The sequence below is a fragment of the Lepus europaeus genome, chromosome 7 (assembly GCF_033115175.1).
Source record: "Lepus europaeus isolate LE1 chromosome 7, mLepTim1.pri, whole genome shotgun sequence".
In the NCBI taxonomy this organism is placed as follows: Eukaryota; Metazoa; Chordata; class Mammalia; order Lagomorpha; family Leporidae; genus Lepus; species Lepus europaeus.
The window spans coordinates 27,476,941-27,496,408 of record NC_084833.1 but is presented as its reverse complement, the minus strand read 5'-3'; the positions used below and the strand labels follow the sequence as shown (position 1 = coordinate 27,496,408).

The following is a 19,468-nucleotide window of genomic DNA, read 5'->3' as shown; positions in this document are numbered from 1 at the left end:
ACAATGGCTTTTATTCCTTAAGACCAAATGCTTTCTCTCATTTTGTTCCACCTGACCAGTCTAAGGCTCCTATTCTCCTGCTGGGAAGAGGAACTTAATTCCTTTTATCAAACTGGAAGAAGGAGCTGAGTCTCTGTGTATCAAATTAACTTGTCCTGCTCCTAGGAAGCCCATATTTTACATTATTTTCCAGTCACCGAGCTTCACAAGGGCAAACCCTTTTGTGTTTAACTGTGTGGGTGGGGTGGAATGGAGGCGAGTGAGGGTTTTCCAGCACAGCGTACCACCAGCAGGGATTGATTAGTAGGAAACACAATTGGCTCTGCGTATAAGGTTTATTCAACAGTAATAAAGGTGACATCTTGTCTTCTGTATGAGTGACACCTCTCTATCCCCTTTTTGTTGCAAATTCATGTAGAAATTGGGATGATATCTCTTATAACACATAGACAACTAAGTGTCAGAAACTTGCAAGTGCTGAAATACTAACACATTTCAATCCTCACTGTTATCCCCATTTTTTCACATAAGGAAGTTGAGAAACACACAAGTTAATTGGAATGCCCAAAGTTACACAGAGAGTAAGTAGTGGGACTGGGATTCAAATCCAGAGAAGAAGGCTTTATTTTGCACATGTGGTATAAGACCTGTAGATGTAGCCATATGGGAAATGGTCAGGAACTCTGAACTCCTATGGGGTATTTTCTAAATATTAATATCAGTTACAGCAAAAACAAGTGTATATATCTTAATCCAGTGCAGTTGAGGATGGATATTTGTATTTGCTCTGTTGGAGTGGTAACACATGTTTGTAGTGTTGAGTTGGGCTCATTTAGTCAACTAAATACATTAATAAGCCATATGTGCTGCTGTAGACTTGTTTAATAAGATATTAATCTTTGTTAGAAAAAATAAGGTGTTTTACTTATTTGTCTGAAATATTAATTCTAGGAGTTTGACTTCCCCAACTGCTCTGTAAAAAAATAGATACACATACTTACATTATTGCGTATATAGATGAAAATTCTGAATGGCATTACCTTCTTGGTTACAAATAAATCTAAATACTAAAATAAATGTGTAATTAAGTAAAACTCATTTGAAAGCTACTGGTATCATTTTAATGGTAGTGTCTCTCAATGAAGCAAAAATTACAAGACTACATTTTGATGACAACTTTTGCTTGAGCTACTCTTCCTAAAATTTTTCTTATTTTTCCTATCAGGTATCATTGCTTACTTAGTAAATAATGTATCACTAAAAGATTTAAGAACACATTTATTTACTATTGTTTTATGTACCACGTGCTTTTAAAAGTTATGTAATCTTTCTTATATTTGTCAACATATATGATGTGAAATAAATACATATATTAAAAAATCCCAACATGCATACACTTGAATTATAATTACTTTGAATGAATCATTTCTTTATTTCTTACAACTTTCTAAATTATTTGTTTTACAACAATCTACAACCTACTATATTTGTAGAATTGATGGTAATCTTTATTCATGCTCTCTTTGATTCAAGAACATCAACTGGTCCTGTTATATGCCAGGAGTTCTAAGTACTGAGGACACAGCCTTGACGAAAGTCTTTCTATAATAAAGATTGTGGTGTAAGTAATGAGAGTTTATAAGTAATGAGAGTTTTTTTCCCTATTGCCTTTCACTATTCTCATTACTTATAAACTCAGTGCTGCACCACAATCTTGACTTTCTGAGGCACTAGCTGTAGGGTTTGCATGGATTCACTTTATTAAGTAGAGGATGTTCTCTTTTATTCTTGGTTTGCCTGGAGTTGTCAGCAGAAATTGGATTTGGGTTTAGACCAAATGTTTTATTTTGCTTCTATTAATAAAATTATATTTTTCATTTTTTATTCTGTTAACATGGTGAATGACAATGATTCATTATCTGATGTTAAACAAATGTTGCATTCTTAGGATATAATGTAGTATTTTTATTTATTTATTTTATTTATTTGAAAGACAGGGTTACAAAGAGTGGTAGACCCAGAGAGAGGTCTTCCATCTACTAGTTGACTCCCCAGATACCACAACGGCCAGAGCTGAGCTGATCCCAAAGCAGGAGCCAAGAGCTTCTTCTGGGTCTCCCACATGGAGAAGAACTTGGGCCATCTTCCATTGCTTTCCCAGGCCATAGCAGAGAACTGGATCAGAAGTGGAGCAGCTGGGGCTCAAACCAGCACCCATATGGGAAACTGGCATGACAGGCTGGGGCTTTAATGCACTCTGCCATAGCACTGGCCCCTAATGTAGTATTTTTGTTCATATATTGTTCACAATGTTGTATTTTTGTTATGTACTGTTTTTATGTTATATATAAATATATAAATATATTTGTTCATATATTCTTGTTCATAATGTAGGAATTTTGTTCTTTTGTTGAGTTTCATATACTAAAATATTGGCTTTAATTTTTTAATTCATGTTCATGTGGAATATTAAAATGTAGATTACCTATAATATGTATTAACGCAATTAAAGCCTAATACCTGGAGGTGGGAACAATTCTCTCTCCCTCACTTTTGGAAGAGTTTGCATAAAATCACTGTTATCTCATACTAAAATAATGATTACAATTGATTTATGTAGCAATCTAAAACTTGAGTTTCTGTGTATCAATTACACATTTATATTTTAATAAATGGAGGATAAGTAAGATTAACTAAGTAATTTGCATCTTTTATGAAATTCCTGCATCTCATGTGAACTCTCCCATCAGAGATATTAACATTTTGATACTTGTCACTTATTCCTGGCCTGAAAGCTCAACTTTTATCCATTTTATTTTCAGAGAGAAAATTTTTTAATTAATTGATGATTTTTATCTTTCTGCTATTAATTTATTTTATTCCCCTTATTTTGTGTTTATTTGCTTTTCATTTTTTTTAAATTTTTTTTTTTTTATTTTTTGACAGGCAGATTGGACAGTGAGAGAGAGAGAGACAGAGAGAAAGGTCTTCCTTTGCCGTTGGTTCACCCTCCAATGGCCGCCACGGTAGGTGCGCTGCTGCCGGCGCACCGCGCTGATCCGATGGCAGGAGCCAGGTGCTTCTCCTGGTCTCCCATGGGGTGCAGGGCCCAAGCACTTGGGCCATCCTCCACTGCACTCCCTGGCCACAGCAGAGAGCTGGCCTGGAAGAGGGGTAACCGGGACAGAATCCGGTGCCCTGACCGGGACTAGAACCCGGTGTGCCGGCGCCGCAAGGTGGAGGATTAGCCTATTGAGCCGCGGCGCCGGCCTGCTTTTCATTTTTTATTTGAAACATTACTATATGCTAATATAAATTTTAGTGCAATCGATTTTCCTCTAAATGTTGCATTAGCTTAATGTCATGGACATGCTGTGTTTCCAGTTTAATTAAATTCAGAATATTTTTGAGGTATTCTTTGAAACAGGGGTTATTTTAATGTAAGTTAGTTTCTAAATAATATAATAATATATTCCAGATACTGCTTTCTGATTTAACTGTGATCAGAAAACACGGTCCATATTAGTTGAACAACATAAATTTAAATTTATCAGATTTGATTTATGTACAGAAATATGTATCAAGGTGGTAAATGATCCATTTGAAATACTAAAGTATGAGTATTCTGCTATTCTTTGATGGAGATTTCTGTACACATCCATTAGGACAAGTTGGCTGACAATGTGATTATTGATATGCCTGTGTTTAAATGTACCAGATTGCTGTGATTTTTATATTTGTCTCATCCCATCTTTGCTTCCTTTGACAGATATTTAGCTTTCTTTTGAATAGTTGTGTTTCAGATTTATCTCCTGGGTTGGCTTATTAGTAGTATTAATTGGCTGGGTAGGATTGCTATAACAAACTGCAGGCTTATGCAAGATAAACCAAGTTTAACAATAGAAATGTGTTAGTTTGTTGAATCTGTCTTAACAGATTTTATGGTTTAAACAATAGAAATTTATTTTCTCATGTCCTGAGAAGTTGAAGATGAAGGTGTCAGCAGAGTTGATTTTTTTCTGAGGGGTTTTCCCTGTTATGCAAATACCTGCTGCCTGTGTTCAGGGCTGTTTCTGGCTGAGCTGGCTGGTTCTGCACTTCTTTTTCTTATAAGGACACCACTCAGATTGCATGGGGGGCCTAGCAATATTGACTTCATTTTAACTTAATAACCTATTTCAGAGCTCATTGGTTCTCTAAACACAGTATTCCTTAAAACAATTTTCTAAAGTTTTTGAGACATATTAAAATATTCGTAATAATATGCTACTATATGATGTTCCAAACATGTATATATTGTGTCATATCTATTTGGGATAATGTGTCATGCCAAATAGTCCTCAAATATTTATTTATGGTGAGACACTCAAAATTCTATTTTTCCAGTAACATTCCCACCAACAGTGGATTAAGGTACCTTTTTCTTCACATCCTCAGCAGCATTTATTGTTTATTGTTCATACTATATGTGTTGAACTCTTTACGTCCTGTAGAGTTAATCTCATGGGTATAAAGTAAACTAAAAATAGAGCTTTGTAAAAATTAGGGGTGGGAATAGGAGAGGAAGGAGGAGGAAGGGTGGGAGCATGGGCAGGAGGGAGGGCAGGGTGGGAAGTATCACTATGTTCTTAAATCTGAATATATGAAATACAGGAAACTTGTATACCTTAAATAAAATAAAAAAATACCTTCAAAAGAAGAAAAAAAAATGTATGTCTCCAATGAAAAGTTTCCTACATTGAATTGCTTCTTAGTATCACTTAGGTCATCATCACCAGAGTACTGTCATAGTTTTCAAATTTTTTAAAACTTTTATTTAATAAATTTAAATTTCCAAAGTACAACTTTTGAATTATAGTGGCTCCCCCCCATAACCTCCCGCCCACCTGCAACCATCCCATCTCCCGCTCCCTCTCTCATCCCATTCACATTTCACATCAAGATTCATTTTCAATTCTCTTTATACAGAGAAGAAGATCTATTTAGTATATACGAAGTAAAGATTTCAACAGTTTGCACCCACACAGAAACACAAAGTATAAATTACTATTTGAGCACTAGTTATGCTGTTAATTCACATAGTACAACACATTAAGGACAGAGATCCTACATGGGAAGTAAGTGCACAGTGACTCCTGTTGTTGATATAACAATTGACACTCTTATTTATGACGTCAGTAATCACCATAGGCATTGTCATGAGCTGCCAAGGCTATGGAAGCCTCTTGAGTTTGCCAACTCTGATCATATTTAGGCTTTCTATTTTTTTGTTTTTTCAGATAGAGAAATATACAGTACATTAACATTATCTATAGTCAGTAGCTAGAGTTCTTGGTGCAATCAAACCCCAAGCCTTGTTACTCCTATGTGGCTGTATCTTAGCACTATTTATTCAGCTTTTCCTTAACCCTCCTTAGCTACCCCATCCCTTCTCAGTCTCTGGTAATCTCAATTATACTTTAACTTCTATGAGATTACCTTAAAAAAAAAAAAACCTTCACATATGAGTGAGACTATATGGCATTCGTGTTTCTGTGCATGGCTTATTTCATGTAGCATAACGACCAGCCATGTTCTAAGGTCCTGGGAGTTGAAGCTAGAACATTGGAGAACACAATCAGCCCCTAACATTAGCTTTAGCTCTTTGTTGTGTAATTTTAGATTTCTCTTTTGAGGGGTGGGGAGTGCTATACCATATGTCATTAATGCATGTAAGGGACATTGCTAGCACTTCATGTGTTTTTATTTCTTCTCTACAGAGATTTATATTATGACTGTGATATATTTTACTTTCGCATATGTTGTAAGCTCAAAATATTTTTGACATTTTTTCATTAGTCATTTAATCTTTAAAGATATCTAACTGATAAGATTCTTTGTTTACTCAAGTAGCTCTTTTTAGTATGTACTTCTTTTGGATTTATTTCAGGTTTGCTTTTATCATGGTTGTATTTTAATTCCTTTTATGGATTGATATTTCATTACATTTGAAGGACATCACAACGTTTTTTAAAAATATTTATTTATTTATTTGAAAGGCAGAGTTACAGAGAGAGAGAGGAAGAGACACACAGAGAGAGAGATCTTTCGTCTGAGGGTTCACTCCCCAAATGGCTGCAATTGTTGGGGCTGGACTGCGCCGATCTGAAGCCAGGAGCCAGGTGTTTCTTCCTGGTCTCCCATGTGGGTGCAGGGGCCCAAGCACTTGGGTCATCATCCACTGTCTTTCTGGGCTACAGCAGAGAGCTGGACTGGAAGAAGAGTAACCAGGACTAGAACCCAGCGCCCAAATGGTGTGTCGGCACTGCAGGCGGAGGATTAGCCAGGTGAGCCATTGTGCCAGCCCGAATGTCTTTTCTTTTAAACACAGTAATAATAAATGTTCAAAGAAACAGGTGCTTACCCTGGCTTGAAATTTCATAGTGCATACATGTATCAAAACATCATGTAGCAATCCATAATATGCACAATTTCTAAATGTCTATTAAAATAAAATCCTAATATAAAAATTAATTAAACAATTAAACAGAAAAACAAGGTCATTTGTTGTTAGAGACTAGTGGGCAGAGAAGGACTTTGCATGCATTTATCCAAGCACATAGAATGTGCAAGACAACCATAAACTCTTACTTAACACAGAGACTCTATTTTCCTTTATTTTCTTATAAAAATTGGTGAAGAGGAAATTACTGAAGCCCAAATCTTTGAACTACTGCTACTTGAGTAGAATAAAATTTTAGACATTCTTTGGAGACACCTGTGTCATTAACTTCAATATGGGTTTTGTCAGCATGAAGACTGCATGATTAGGCATTAAAATTAATTTTGTAAGAAACTCAAGTGAAATTAGATTTGACACGGGTTTGGTTTGGCAAAGTATTTTTCATCAGGGCTATGGGACTATAATAAGAATATGCATGTTGAAGTGCATGCCACTGATGTACAATATGAATAATTTTTATTATAAAATAATTTGCATGTGTTGTTTAAATTACTAGAGGGGCCGGTGCTGTGGGTAAAGCCACCGCCTGCAATGCTGGCATCCCATGTAAAAAGGCGCTGGTTTGAGACCTGGCTGCTCCACTTCTGATCCAGCTCTATGCTCTGGCCTGGGAAGGCAATAGAAGATGGCCCAAGTTCTTGGGTCCCTGCACCCGTGTGGGAGACCTGGAAAAGGCTCCTGGCTCCTTGCTTCAGATTGGCACAGCTCTGGCTGTTGCGACCAATTAGAGAGTGAACCAGCAGATGGAAGACCTCTCTCTCTCTCTGCCTCTCCTTCTCTCTTTGTGTAACTCTGACTTTCAAGTAAAATAAATAGGTCTTTAAAAAAATAAAATAAAATAAAATAAAATAACAATTACTGGAGACATACATTGCCGATTTAACATAAGAGCAGTTGATGTAAGGTTGAGAAGGAAAAAAAAATAACAATATATTTTTCTCTATTTGCCTCCTCTTAATTCCTACACATTCTAGCCCTATACATATTTCAAAAAAATCTAATCATTTGATTATGATTTCAAAATTATCATAAATCTCATGGTTGCTTCATTTTATACACAATTAATCTTTTAGTAATAAGATCAATACAGTGTAGATTAAGGAGTGTTACTCCTTAAATAGCAAAATTATAAATTTGTAGGAATTACAGAAAATAGTAGATTGAAGGCATAATCTCCATCTTTAAATGGTAAAATAATTGATGTAATAGTGATATTCATCAAACTTTGTTTTTAATATAATTTATTAATTGTAATATTTTAAATGTCTTGTTTGTACTTTTCTTCCAAAATTTCTCAAAAGTAGCAATCATCCTCAAGCTGGCTACAGCCCATAAAGCAATCATTTGATTATGCATAAAATCCTGTTGTTTAGAAATTTAGACTGGGGTAGACGATTGGCCTAGTGGTCAAGATGTCCATTCTGACACACATATTCCATATCAAAGTGTCTGGATTTGAGAGTTACCTTTGGTTCCTGACCCCAGCTTCATGTTAATGCAGACCTTGGGAGGCAACAGTAATAGCTCAAGTAAGTGCCTTTCTCCCAACCACATGGGAAATATGGATTGAGTTCTTGTCTTCCAGTTTTTGTCTCAGATCAGCTTCAACCTTCACAAGAGGCATTTGGGGAGTGAACCAGTCAATGGGAGATTTTCTCTCTCTCTCTCTCTCTCAATTCTCCCTCCTTCCTTTAAATAAATAATATTATTTTTAGAAAAAAAGAAATTCAAGAACAGGTGTCTGTTTTAGCAAATAAGATACTGTTTGGGATGTCTGTATCCCATACCGAAGTGGCTAGGTTTGAGTCTTGGCTCTGTTCCAGCTTCCAGCTAATGTATAACCTGAGAGACAACAGCTGATAGCTCAAGTAGTTGGATCCCTAACACCTATTTGGGATTGGGTTCTTTACTCTTAGCTTTAGTCTTGGCAAAGTCTCAGGCTTCACAGGCATTTGGGGATGTGCCAATACATGGGAGATCTCTCTAAATACATACATACATACATACATAACTTTTTTTAAAAGTGAAATTGAGGGGGCCGGCGCCATGGCTCACATGGTTAATCCTCCGCCTGTGGCGCTGGCATCCCATATGGGAGCCTGGTTCTAGTCCTGGCTGCTCCTCTTCCAGTCCAGCTCTCTGCTGTGGCCTGGGGGGCAGTGGAGGATGGCCTGGGTGCTTGGGTCCCTGTAGCCACATGGGAGACCAGGAAGAAGCACTTGGCTCCTGGCTCGGATAGGCACAGTGCCTGCTGTAGCGGCCACTTGGGGAGCGAACCAACGGAAGGAAGACCTTTCTCTCTGTCTCTCTTTATTTCTCTCACTGTCTATAACTCTGTCAAATAAAAAAAAAATTAAAAAGTGAAATTGAGAAAGAACACAGGGAGTTCCCTTTTTTACGTTTCACTGTATCTGGCTGGGTCCTTTGTTAAGGAGACACAAACAACAAGGAGCTAGAACAAGCTGGGCTGTAGGATCCATACCCAAGAAAGATTCTTCACTAACTAGTCTGTCTGTGATGTTGGCTGGACTTTGCTGAGACTGTAGTCAGAGGACCTTCAAGGAATTATCCATTGTGGCAATGTCAGAGTAGTCTAACTTCTTATAAGGTGTTTCAGGAACATGGCCTTTTCTGGTCTGGGAAGTCCAATGTCATGACTTCTTTCCTAGTCTATTGATTATAGTAGTCATAAGCTCATCTGAATTCAAAAGGGTGGGTGTACATTTTCTTTCTTGGTGTTAAGGACTTGAAGACATGTTTTAACATCACCACACTTTGCATAGAATTTGTGATTTGCTTTTAGTTTTAGTATTACATTATAAAGATAAAATGTTGCTCTTCTAAACATCATCTAAACACCTATTCGGCATGATCTAGTTCTCAATTTCTTCACTGTAGATGCAAATATCAAGTTATAGAGCTACTGAATGATTTAGGTTGGAAAAAATAGTGCCTCTTTATACAAGAGATATCTTCATAATAAAGAATCATGATGAAATAAAAGTACTTCATCAACATTTAGCTAGGTAAAATTATTCTGAAAGAACATCTGCGCATAGAAACACCCCTTGCAGCATCACACTGAGAATTACAAGGCATATTTAATTTCATCAAAGAATGGTAGATGCTGTGTGTATGTTAGCAAGTGCAATATAATATCTTAGAACTACTAAACTGCAAAATTTCTGCTGCATCAGCCAATCCGTGTTGTATATACAACTTTGTCAAAAGCCAATAAAGCAAAAGAGCTTATTCATCTCGCAAAGGGGTTGTAAGCTCTATTTATTTAAAATGGAACTCAGAGATTGGCTTTTTCCATTTTGGTATGAGTCATGTATCACTTTCACTTAGTGACATCAAATGCTAAGTCTCAGTAAAACTGCCTTACAGAGGAAAAATACGATGTTGACTAAGTGATAAACAATTTCTAGATGAAGGAGGATGCTGGCACTGAGATTAGGAGCATGGATTTTGAAAATTAAAAAAAAAAGTAGTTTTGGCAGTCTGACTGGTTCAGAGAAGTTATTAGTTTAAAAAAAAGTTTCTTTTTGAGGAGTCTATGGTAATATAGCTTGTAAGTTAAAGTTTTGCATAGAGTATGTCATAAATGATGAAAGGAAACAAGAGACCACAGAAAGGCTCCTGAAATGGATCTATTTTTAACGGTTATTCCTCCATATTTAGCAGTCCACCTTAAGAATGCTATTATCTCTGACACACACCTCATCCTAATCTTCTGCGTTCTTCCTCTGTCTCTTTCTTTCTTTTACTGTGGGAAATGCAAAGAAATCATAGTTTTAGATATTATTTAGAAGCCAAAGGTAACTTTCAATTCTCAATCAACAATTTGTCTTTTGTAAAAGTAATGATTCTTAACTATCTCCAGAGTTTTAAAGAAACTTGTGATTTGGGATAAGAAAAAAATAGATTAATAACAAGTATTCCAGAATACAAATTTATTTCATTAATATAGGACAATCAGTTCTGTGAAGTATACACACATTGCATAAATACATGAAGTTTTTCTTAAAGCACTATTACTTAGTGAACCTACCTCATATAAGTATAGTGTACTATTTATTAGAAAGCTTTTGTAGCTTAGAAACATGAATAGTGATGGATTAAAAAAAAATTAAAAATCATTATTTTCCCTCAGTATTTTATCATACTGTGCTAATTAAAATTGAAAATATTCTTATGTGATTTGAAATGAGAATTTAGTAAATGGTTATATAAATAATGTAAAGTCTTAAATTATATCAGTAACAGAACAATAAAAATTGTTAAAAAAAAAGTCTAAGGTTTGCTTCTTTCCTTCTCTTTTTTTTTCTTTTTTCAGTATGAGAATTAAAAACCACGAAAAGCAGACACAGATTTATCAGCAGCAAGGACTCCATGGCCTGAGGCAAATGCAATCTCTTACGGAAAAACTGTTGTGAAGATGCGATTCCCTCTTCTAGGTCCGAGTAGGTACTCAGATTACATTTTCTGATTATGTGAAAGGAAGATTTAATCAGGTTTTTGATGAAAGCTTATTGAAAGGAAGAAAACAGGCTTCCCTTTGCTTCTTTTCTTTCTTATATAAATAAAATTGAAACTATTTTCACCAAAGAAACATAATGGGGTTGCTTTTGATGAGCAAGTCCCTAAGGCATTCAATGGAGAGTCAATACTAACCCAGACAATAGTCCTCAGAATCGGATCAGTTCTAATGATTCTACTTTGGGCTTCACAGTTGTCCTTTTATGCATGAAAACATACGATTCAGGCTAGCTACAAACTAAGTTCCTACTCTAATTCAAACTCATGTAATATATACCTGGGTTTATATATTGAATAGGTTTGAAACATAGACATAAAATATTTGCTATGAGAAAAGATCAGTAAAATATTGCACTTGCTTGTATTTATTTACCAAACACTTAAGTTATGTTTACAAAATGTTAGTCACCGTTCAAAAGGTCTTTCAAACAGTGATATCTGTAATCCTTCACTATGAATGACAGATGATTTTGTGACCTCTATTATATAGGTGAGGAGACTGAGGCATCAGAGTTGAAAACAGAGCCAGTAAGTAGCAGGGGTGGGGCTGAAACTCAGAATCTGGTTTCAGAGTTTATGCCCCCAGCTACCTCTGCTGGGCTACTCCCTAGCAAATAATGGCACTGAATACATTCCAGGTTGCTAATTTCATAACCTGTTAGAAAGGTTAAATAAATTAGAGTGACTGGCAAAGATCTGGAGACCACTGCTTATTCTTAGGTGCCAAAATTCAATGTCAGAATAGACACACCTAATACCAATGATCAGTAATATTAAGTATTTACTATGTCACAACCACTCAACCAGCTCTTTTCATTTAGGCTGTTATTTATTTCTTACCATAAATTTATTAGATTTAGGTTATGGTTCCTACTAGTCCAAAAATTGAAAAATTGAATCTTTGAGAGATTCATTTGTCCAAGGATAGAAAGCTCATAATTGTTAGGGTACATATTAAACCTATGGTCTCCTGCTTCAAATTCTACAGGAGAAAAAAATTAGCTCACTTTCACTTTTTTTGAATGGTAAGTACTGAAACATTAGATTTTCTCCCTTTTTCTACCATTGCTAGATAATTTAAGGTAAAATTAATTCTTTGAAGGTCTATAAAATAAGTGTACAAGATACCTTGACTTAACAAAACCGTATGAAGGACATAATTATGCATAGTTTTTATCCCAGTGATCAACTGGACAGGAAAATTTTTCACCCAAAAGTCACTATTATTTTAAAAAGCTCCTAAGATTGTTCCCAATGTTTTTGTATGTCCTACCACCTTCAGAATAACATTATAAATATTGTAGAAAGGAGGTACTTCACATTTTAATTGACCTATCTGGTAAAAGTTTTCAAAAATGCTGCATTTGATTATTTCAATAAGTAGTAATTGCACTGGATGTAGAGAGAAAAAAAAATCACTCATACTGGGGCCAGCATTGTGATATAGTAGATTAAGCTGTCACCTGCAATGCCAGCATACCAAATGGCTGACAGTTCAAGTCCCAGCTGCTCAAGTTCCAATCCAATTCCCTGTTAATGTGCCTGGGAAAGCAGCAGAAGATGGCTCAAGTGCTTGGGCCCCTGCCATGCATGTGTGAAGCCCAGAAGAAACTCCTGGTTCCTGGCTTCAGTCTGGCCCAGCTCTGGCCCTTGTGAATATTTGAGGAATGAACCAGCAGAAGGAAGACGTCTCTGTCTCTTTCCTCCTTTCTCTCTGTAACTCTATCTTCTAAATAAAAATTAAATCTTTAAAAAATTCACTGAAGTTTATTATTTTCTTATGCTTTTAGTCATAAACGCTTTTTTTTTTTTTTTTGGACAGGCAGAGTGGACAGTGAGAGAGAGAGAGACAGAGAGACAGAGAGACAGAGAGAAAGGTCTTCCTTTTACTGTTGGTTCACCCTCCAATGGCCGCCGCAGCCAGTGCACCATGCTGATCTAAAGGCAGGAGCCAGGTGCTTCTCCTGGTCTCCCATGGAGTGCAGGTCTCAAGCACTTGGGCCATCCTCCACTGCACTCCCTGGCCACAGCAGAGAGATAGACTGGAAGAGAAGCAACTGGGACATAATCCGTTGCCCCAACCGGGACTAGAACCCGGTGTGCCGGCGTTGCAGGCGGAGGGTTAGCCTAGTGAGCTATGGTGCTGGCCAGTCATAAATGCTTTTTAAAAAGTTATATTCTTTAAATTGTGTCAGTGATAAAGCATGGAAACTGTGACAGAGTCTTCAGATTTGCTCAGCTCTTTCATAGATATAGGGATCACAGAGTTCTCAATTTAACATATTCCCTTTATGTAAAGATCTCTTTATGAATGTGTGTGTGTCAATAGATATTTTAGAAGGAGAAAATAAATCATAATATTGTTAATCTATTATTTATATATTTAAATATTAATGTCATCAATATAGTAATATGTCATTAATCACATGATAATCATATTCTAATACTAATACAAATGATGGAGGAAAAGAGTTCATGTGAGTCTAATCCTAGGCTGTAATTCTCCTGAATCAGATGGCTGGAGTTGTGGCTCTCTGTTGCTGCTTCATTTCCATGCTCCTCTTAGCTAAGGTACACTTGCTGATTCTATGATAGTCATCAATCCCTGTTAATATGTCACATTTCCTAAAGAGGATTCAAAGAAATTATTTGGCATATTAAATGGAAATTCAATACACATTTTGATTAAAAATTAATGATTCTTCTAGTTTTGCTGCATATTTGGAATTTTCATGTAAACACTTGAAGGCACAATGAAAGCCAGAGAAACTTAAATCACCACAATGTATCTTTCAAGGATTAAAAATACTATACTAAATTTAGTAAATAAATACATGATTAACAGAGAGAGAAAACAACACAGGGTTTTTTCTAGTCTTACACATTCACTCAATATAACAGAAAATCAATGTGACAAGATTTATGTGGTTTTCTTTTTTTTCCCCACACATCAAACAATTCACCAGAGGATACCAATATGGTGTCTTATACATCAATTAAATTCTGACACCATTAACCTAAAGAGAGCTTCAGATATCCCAGGTTGAGGGCTCACTTCCATGGACCAACCTTCTCACCAAATGCCAATGTCAAATAGGAAGCTGTCACCCAAACTTATAACTAGCCAAATATTAACTGGGGTTCCTACTACCCCCTCCTTGGGTTTGATTAATTGATGGGGTTCAATGATGGGGAACTCGGAGAAATACATAATTATGTCCACTGATGTATTATGAAGGATATTGCAAGGAACACAAATGAACAGCCAGGTGGAAAAAAACGCGTTTGGCAAAGTGCGAGGGAAAGGACGTGGCACTTCCAGATACCTTCAAGTATTCAGCAATCAGGAAACACTGTGAAGCCAACCCTTGGCTTCATTACACAGGCATGATTGATGAAATGACATGCCACTGGTGATCAGCTCAAGCTCTAGCCCCTCTCCACATCTCAGATCTTGCAAGATAGGCTGAAAGTACCAACCCTAGAAACATACCTTGATTTTTCTAGTAACTAGCTCCCTCCTTAAATTACCCCAAGTCTCCCAGTCACCAGTCTTCTCATAACCACACGAAAACCACTCATTTCTCTGAGGATTCCAAGGGACTTATAAGCTATTTCTCAGGATCCAGGGTCCAAGACAAACCATATAATACCATATAATTTATATTTAAAAAGCCTATCAACATTCTTGTTCTTTATTTTTACACAAATTTCCACATTGTGGGATAAAGCCTTTTATTGTTTAAATATGTCTCTTGTAAAGTATGACAATCATTTGAGAATCTCATTTACTTCTTAAAATCTCAAGGGTGATTTTTTTGCCTAGAACATGTGGAAAACTTTGCCTATTACACAGAGAATGCACTAAGTTGCATTTCTGAAGTGCTGCTGATTGTAAGACCCTGTGGAATTCACAGAGCCTTACTCATCATTAAAAGGTAGCAAGGATCTGCATCACAAGGCAGCAGGCCCTGAGTTGAGTAATATCAAGAATAATGTAGCTCACTTCTTTGGGGAGTCATTCACTAAGTTCCCAAAATAAACCAGGAGCAGTGAGCCTTGACAGTTTTTAAAAAAAAATCACAAGTAATAAGTTGCATTCCTTAAATATTCTTTAGGAAATCATTTAATACTAAAACAAGAACATGGTCCCTAAGTGACAACATTTTAACTTCAGAATTGCCAAAGTTGTATGATGAGGTTATAGTTAAAAGGAGCTTTTTGCTTGCTTGCTTGTTTCTTTGAAAAATAAAATAGTAATCATTTGAAGCAGCTATTCTGGAATAATTTCTTAATTTTTCAGGTAAATCTTTTTTGTGTTTTTCTGTCTTCTTTGAGTCATAGAGTTATAAACAAGATACAGCGAGGGTGCTAGATAGTACTTTTCATAGGCTATCAGTCAGTGCTGCTTAACCTATAGAATATGACTGAACATCAGGATGGTCACAAAATCTTTTTTTTTTTTTTATATGAGGATAGCTACTCCTGTTCATTTTGGTTTCCATTTGCCTGGTGTATGTTTTTCCAGTCTTTCATTTTCAGTCTACAAATATTTTGCTTGTGAAATAACTTTCTTGTAAGCTGCATATGTTGGGGATCTCGTTTCATTTTAATCCATTCAACCAACCTAAGACTTTTGACTGGAGAATTTAATCCATTTACCTTCATTGTAGTATTGATAGATAAGAGCAAACACCCATCATTTTGTTGATTGGATACTGATTATACCTGCTCTGTAAATTAATTTGTTGATACCCTCTGTTTTATGTTTACTTCTTCTTTTATTTATTTTTTTTTAGATTTGTTTATCTATTTGAAAGGCAGAGTTACAGAGAGGGAGAGGGAGACAAAAACTGTCCAGGGCTGGGCCAGGCCAAAGACAGAGCCATGAAATTCATCCAAGTCTCCCTCATGAGTGCGGGAACCCAAAAAGTTGGACCATCTTCTCCTGCTTTCCCAGGTATATTAGCAGGGAACTGGGTGAGAAGTTGAGCAGCCTGGACATGAACTAGTGCCCATATAAGATGCTGGAAACACAGGCAGTGGCTTAACTTCTAATGCCAGGCTCTCTTCAGAATGTTTACTTTTAATTCAGGGCTCCCTTCAGAGTTTCTTACAAGGAAAGTCTGGTGGTGCTGAATTCTTTCAGCTTTTGTTTATCTGGAAAAGACCTTATCCTTCCCCTTTAAAGGATAGCCTCAATGGATATAATAGTCTTGGTTGAAAGTTTTTTTTTTTTTTTTTCTTAAGACCTTAGCTACATCATATAACTCTCTCTGATCTGCAGGGTTTCTGCTAAGAAGTCTGCTGCTAATCTACTTGGTTTTCCTATATCTGTAGTTTGATACTTTTCTCTTAATATCTTTAAGATTCTCTCCTTGTCTTTAACTTTTGGCAGTTTGATTATCATATACCTTGTTTTTTTGTTGTTGTTGAATTTGCTTGGAGTTTTTGAGCTTCTTGATCTGGTGGCACGTCTCTTGGAAGACCTGGGAAATTTTCAACTATTATTTTCAACAACTTTTCCCTTCCCTTCTCCTTCAGTAATACCTATAATAAGAATATTTTAATGTTTAATGGTATTTCATATTTCACATAGCATTTATGCATTCTTTTAAATTCTTTTCTCTTTATATTTGCCTGATTGGATTATTTAAAAAATCTTGTCCTCGAGGTCAAACAATCTTTCCTCCTCTTGGTCTATTCTGCTATTAAAGCTTTCAATCATATTTTTTTATTTCATTGATATCAGATTTCACCTCCAATTTTTTATTTGATTGTTCTTAATGATTTCCTTCTCCTTGCTGATACTTTCATTCATTTCACTTATAGATTTCCTCTTTATCTGTATTTTCTTGCTTCACATTGAGTTTCCTCACAAATACATACAATGATACTCTGTACTATATATGTGTGTGTGTATGTGTGTGTATGTATGTATGTCTTTCTATGGTGAATGTTTATATCTTCTCTTTGATTCTTTAAGAGTCCTTGTCTATAACATTTATGTGGCACAGCAGTTTAAACACTGCTTGGGATGCCTATATCCCATATCAAATTGCCTGGTTCTAAGTATACCTATTTCACTCTGATCTAATTTTCTGCTTACCCTAGGAGGTACCACATGATGGCTCAAAACAATAAATCCCTGCCATTCAAGTGGAGACCCAGGTTGAGTTCCTGGCTCTGACTTTAACCTGACAGGTACTGGTAATTGCCAACCTTTAGAGAGTAACCAGTGAATGAAAGATTTTCTCAATGTTTCTCTGTCTCTCAAAGATAATGAAAAAAAATAAAACATTCAGGCATTTACTCTGAGAAATATTAAAAACATGTAAGTAACAGTGTAAATATTTTGCAAGTTAATAAACATGGTTGACAACTCTAGGATCACCACTTTTCATTTTTTAATGGGTTCTAATAATCAGCTTCTGGAACACTACAGTTTTTCAGCATTCATAGCTTAATATTCAATACAATCACTAAAATATTCTGTATGACAATTTATAGAATCCTAGAATTAATTTATGACTCCACAAAGCTAATTCAGTTATTCTGTTGTAGTTGATTTGACCACTTGTATCAGGTGGGATGGAATATGTGGCCCAGTGGTTTGGATGAGTACCTTAGTTCTACCTTATAGTCTGTGTGACCTTAGGCAAGTGGTTTGGTCACTGTGACTCAGTTTCTTTGTAAAATAAGAATAAAAGTAGTTTTGTATATATAAATTCACGTCATTTGCAAACAGTGACACTTTCACTTTCTCCTTTACAATTTGGGTGGCTTTTTTTCCTCTTGACTACTTATTCTAGTTAGGACTTACAGCACGATATGGAATAAAAATGGTTAAAACTAAAATCCCTTGTTTGTTCCACATCTTGGAAAGGAATCCTTCAGTTTTCCCCATTCAATATGTTATTAGTTGTTGGTTTCTTATGTACAGATTTAGTTATGTTGTAATACATTCAGTCAATACTTAATTTATTCAGAGTTTTTAGCATGAAGTGATGCTGAATTTTATTAAATGTTGTTTTTGTATATATTGAGATGATTATATGATTTTCGTCCTTTATTCTGTTGATATGGTGAATCACATTTATTGATTTGCAGATGAACCATTCTAACATCTCTAGGATGAATCTCACTTGATCATGGTGAATGACCTTTTTGATGTACATTGGATTCACTTTGCTAGCATTTTGCTGAGCATTTTTACATCTATTTTCATCAAAGATATTTATTTTGTTATTGTGTCCTTATCTGATTTTGGTAGCAAGGTAATGGCTGGCCTCAGAAACTTACTGTGGAAGAATTCCCTTCTTTTATGATTGTTGGAATAATTTCTAAAGGATTGGTGTTAATTCTTTAAATGTTGGTTGAAATCAGCAGTGAAACCTTTTGGTCTTATTTTTCTTTGATGAAAAATTTTTATTACTGATGATGATCCAATATCCATTATTGGTCTATATAAGTATTCTAGTTCTAGGAACCAGTTCTGTGGTGTAGCGGGTCCCATATGAGTGTCATTTTAAGTCCTGGCTGCTCTGCTTCCAATCTAGCTTCCTGCTAATAATGCACCTGAGAAAACAGTAGAGGATGGCCCAAGTCCTTTGGCCCCGGCACTCACTTGGGAGACCTGGAAGAAGCTCCTAGCTTTGGATCAGCTCAGTTCTGGCCATTGCAGCCATTTAGGGAAGTGAACCAAAGATGGAATATCTTCCTGTCTATCTCTCTATCTATGTCTCTCTCTCTCTTTCTTTCTTTGTAACTCTGCCTTTCAAATGAATAAATAAATTTAAAAAATAAATAACCTAATTCTTCAGGATTCATTCCAAGGACTATGTGTTCAGGGATTTGTCCTATTTCTTTGAAGTTACCAAATTTGTTGCCATATAATTGTTCATAGAAAACTCTAACAATCTTCTGTATTTCTTTTGTATCAGTTGTAATGACTCCATTTTAATCTCTCATTTTGTGAATTTGTAGAATCAATTCCATATTCTGAGAACTCAATGCCATAATCTACTTGCAGCTATTAGAAATGTATTAAGTACACTCTAAATGTTAGCTACCAATGACAGCTCATACTATTCATCACTAATACACTCTAGGTGTGCCTGTAAGCATTTTACATGAACTCCTTTCACTCTGCTAATAATCCAATGATATAAATTTCATTGTTATGCCTATTTTGCAAGTAAAGAAACTGAGTCACAGAAAAATCAGTTTACTAAATGGTTACATAGATCATTAGTGGCAGAATCAGTTCATACCCAGATAATTTGGTTTTAGATACCATACTAAATTCTTTTCAGGTTGTTATTATTAGCATGGTGTTTTCTTTTTAATGTCACTTTGATATCTATTAGAATTGATGTACATATAGAAGACATCAAAAGTATGAGAACTCTTAGAAAAATGTAC

At 35.7% G+C, this 19,468-nt stretch overlaps 1 pseudogene; it reads right to left on the bottom strand.

Annotated features, from left to right (window-relative positions):
- The window catches only part of LOC133763703 (eukaryotic translation initiation factor 3 subunit H-like), a 39,370-nt pseudogene that overhangs the window by 10,153 nt on the left and 9,749 nt on the right, over positions 1-19,468 (bottom strand).